Here is a 4,183-nt window from a genome sequence, read left to right as displayed (position 1 = left end):
TGGAGGGCATTTCCTAAGCATAAATTTATCTTCCTAATTATGTTTACTTAAGCATATGTTCAATTTTGTTTGCATTCCTTGAGAATGTATTTACTTGGAGATAAAAGCAATCCAGATGTACATCTAAATATTAGGCAGCCCTGGCTGGTGTGGCTCAGTTGGTTGGGGTATCATTCTGTGCACTGAAGGGTCAAAGGTTTGATTCCCATGAGGGTGAGTATAGGAGGCAATTGATTGATGTTTTTCTCTCTCAATCCCTCCCCTTTTCTCTCTCTCTCAAGTCAATTAAATAAAACATATCCTCTGGTGAAGATTAAATATTAGGCAGAATCCAATCAATGATTTTAAAATTTCCTTGGATAATCCATAAAATGAATAATTCAAATATAGATAAATGAGAGTTGGCAGTATATTACAGTGATAATTTTGTATTTTTCAGAAAAACAAATTTAAAGCAAATTCATCTTACTTTTTTCCTTTTTATTGTAATGACCAGTTTTTGCCATTTCACTGTTACCAAGATCTATTTTTAGAATAAAATTTTTTTCTCCAAGAAAAAAAAAAGGGGGGGGGTTTAAAAAAAAACCCCCCACTGAAAATGGCTCCCAGATCTGCACTTTTTTTTTAACTTAATAAACTTTTATTTAAGGAATTTCACATGTTCTGAGTTCTTCCACTGCCTTAGTTCCTCCTGAGTTTGAGTCTTAATTCTTATTCCCTTTTTTGCTCAATCCTGATGTCATTTCAGTCAGTCCTATATAATAGGAATAGAGATTATCATGATCACAAACTCTATGGTAACTGAGAAGGACTTGGCTATACAAAGGACATCAAGCCCCAGACATCTAAAATGGCTGTCATCGCCGAAACCGGTTTGGCTCAGTGGATAGAGCGTCAGCCTGCGGACTGAAGGGTCCCAGGTTCGATTCTGGTCAAGGGCATGTACCTGGGTTGCGGGCACATCCCCAGTAGGAGATGTGCAGGAGGCAGCTGATCGATGTTTCTCTCTCATCGATGTTTCTGACTCTTTATCTCTCTCCCTTCCTCTCTGTAAAAAAAATCAATAAAATATAAAAAAAATAAAAATAAAAATAAAAATGGCTGTCATCAAATCGACTATTACAGAAATCTCCTATAGCCTGTGTCATATCTATAGTGGACTGTGATCTAGCAATGTAAATCTAGGTTAGTAAAATGTTCCCAAGTAGGCTGAATGCTATGCTACCAACATAGCAGAGAAAAACCTATTGGGGAAATGTTTTGTGGTCATGTCCACGGCAAATGAGAAACTGCATTCTAAAAGCCTTGGTAATGACCACCAGATCTGCACTTTTAATCCACTGATAATGGGTTGCCATGAAGTTAGCAGAACATTGTTACATCTGAGGCTGCGATGTCATCATAATTAGAGTAATGGTGTGGTGAGGTGCTAGAAAAGAATTCCCATCACTACCAGCAGTGATGGCTTTAGGAAAAAACACTTGTCCGGTCTTACCTAAACTGGCCAACAACTGTTCTGATGAGAATTCAGATAAGCCTGCTGCTAAAAAGTAAGTACTTAAGGGTTTGGGAGTTTAGGTTGTTTGTTTGTTTGCTTGTTTCTTCTATCTGGGAACTACACAAATGAGGACAATAGTTTTGTACTCCCCCCTGGCATCTACATGGAAAGCTTTATGTTCCAGAGGAAAGCAATGTGTGTGCAGGGAAAGAAAGTCTGACCTGAGTGTAGAGCATGTATTAAATTCAGAAGCTGAATTAGTGACTGCTTTTTGTGACTGGCTAGAGATTCCTTCAGGCAATGGGTAGGCCTGAGGTGAATCATGGTGCTCTGATTTCTCCCTGAAAATCAGGTTAAAATGAACATGGTGAGCAAATTGTGAAGGATGTACAGATACTGGCCCTGACTCTTGATCTTGGTGATACTTAGGGATTTAATGGACTGGTTATCTATCAGGTGAGCCTCAAAAAATGGCACAGCTCTCTGTCCTGCAGCTGCCTTCGTCCAAGCATCATGGACCAGGCACAACTGCCTCCATTCCCCAGAGTGATGCCAAAATGATTGTATTTAACTCACAAGATATCTTTTCTCCTCCCCTTCCCAATCTTCAGGTGTAGTGATATTCATTTGCCTCGGTTTTCATTAAAGCAAGGGCTCATCCCAAGACGTTACGTTATGCCTTGGAAAGAAAGCATGAAATTCAGGAATGTGAATCTGAAGGTATTTTTCTATAAATATTCATAATAAAAAACCCTATGCTATTTAATATAATGAATAGACATACTAATTATACAATAGCTATTTTAAAAGTTATTTTGTATTTTTCCAGCTTTATCCTATCTAATAATAGACAAAAATGGTAACTGACCGTACCTTCACTACGCCCCATTGGCTAATCAGCACAATATGCAAATTAACTGCCAACAAAGATGGCGGCTAATTTGCATACTGCAGGCAGGGCAGGACAGCGCGAGCCGCCAGCTCGAGCTGCCATCCAGGCCCCCGTGTGCGACCCCAGAAGCTGCCTGCCTGCCGCCCGTGATCAGATCCGATTCCAGGCCGCAGGCCGGCCCCAGAAGCCCCAGAAGCCACCTGTTATGGCAGTAACTCTATCAGTAAGCACTCTGAAAGTCAGTGGCATAAATGCACCAATTAAAAGACAAATTATGAGGGTGAATCAAAAACAAAACCCACTTTAAGTATAAAGACACATATAGATTAAAATTAAATGAATTAAGCTGCAGCCTGTTTTGCTCAGTGGATAGAGCATTAGCCCGTGGACTGAAGGGTCCCAGGTTCGATTCCAGTCAAGGGCATGTACCTCAGTTGCTGGCTTGATCCCCAGTCCCTATCAGAGCATGTGTAGGAGACAACCAATCAATGTGTCTCTCCCTTTCCGTCACTCTCTCTAAAGTTCAATGGAAAAATATCCCTGGGTGAAGATTAACAAAAACAAAGTAAATGGATTAAGTAACATTAAAGAGATTATAAGAAAAATATATTCCAAATTTTGTTGTATAATGGTATTATGTTTAAATTATTAACACCTAAGAAATTGGGTGAAGGGTACATATAATATGCTGTAGTATTTTATAGTTTTTTTTACATGTATGAGATTATTTCAAATTAAAATATTAAAAAATTAAAAATTAATAAAATATTAATTGAAATGTATCTGCATTACATGAAAAATCTCCTAATTGCTTCTAGTATAATTTATTACATTGTGTTAAAATTTACAAGGGTTCAATTAAAAAATATCTTAATTCTAAATGATATAATAGAAAATATATAATAGTGCAGTTATAAGCACTTATCTGAAAATAAAAATTTGTTGCTCTCTTTCTAATTCTTTGAGATGTAGAGTTAGATGATTTACTACCATTTTTTCTTGTTTTTTGAGATAGGCCTGTAGAGCTATAAACTTCCCTCTCAGGATTGCTTTCATTGTGTCCCACAGGTTTTGGATTGTTGTGTTTTCATTGTCATTAGTTTCCAGGATGTTTTTAATTTCTTCTTTGATCTCATTGGTAACCCAATCAATATTTAATAACATGCTATTCAGCTTCCAAGTGTTTGAGTATTTTGGGTTGTTTTTCTTGTAGTTTATTTCTAATATTATGCAATTGTGGTTTGAGAAGATGGTTGGTATGATTTCAATCTTCTTGAAATTGGGGAGACTTTGTTTGTGACCCAATATGTGGTCTATTTTTGACTATGTCCTACGAGCACTAGAGTAGAATGTATATTCCGTGGCTTTGGGGTGAAGTGTTCTGAAGATGTCAATTAAGTCCATCTGATCTAGTGAGTCATTTAGGATTGCTGTTTCTTTGCTGATTGTTTGTCTAGAGCAGCCGTGGGCAAACTACGGCCTGCGGGCGGGATTCGGCCCGTTTGAAATGAATAAAACTAAAAAAAAAAGACCGTACCCTTTTATGTAATGATGTTTACTTTGAATTTATATTAGTTCACACAAACCCTCCATCCATGCTTTTTGTTCCGGCCCTCCGGTCCAGTTTAAGAACCCATTGTGGCCCTCGAGTCAAAAAGTTTGCCCACCCCTGGTCTACAGGATTTATCCAGTGATGTCAGTGGTGTATTAAAGTCCCCTACTATGATTGTATTGTGGCGATCTCTCCTTTGATATCTTCCAGGAGTTTTTTTTTTATGTATTTGGGACTCCTG

The 4,183-nt window shown here is 37.9% G+C and overlaps 1 non-coding gene across 1 annotated transcript; it reads right to left on the bottom strand.

Annotated features, from left to right (window-relative positions):
• Positions 1 to 1,192: 1,192 nt before the first annotated feature.
• On the bottom strand, positions 1,193 to 1,318 carry LOC111825590. Its single transcript, XR_002828782.1, has one exon. It is a non-coding gene; the product is annotated as a small nucleolar RNA SNORA32 (small nucleolar RNA).
• Between the last annotated feature and the right edge of the window lie 2,865 nt (positions 1,319 to 4,183).

Source organism: Myotis lucifugus, unplaced genomic scaffold, assembly GCF_000147115.1.
Source record: "Myotis lucifugus unplaced genomic scaffold, Myoluc2.0 scaffold_0, whole genome shotgun sequence".
NCBI classification, from domain to species: domain Eukaryota; kingdom Metazoa; phylum Chordata; class Mammalia; order Chiroptera; family Vespertilionidae; genus Myotis; species Myotis lucifugus.
This window is presented reverse-complemented; position numbering and strand designations above follow the sequence as displayed.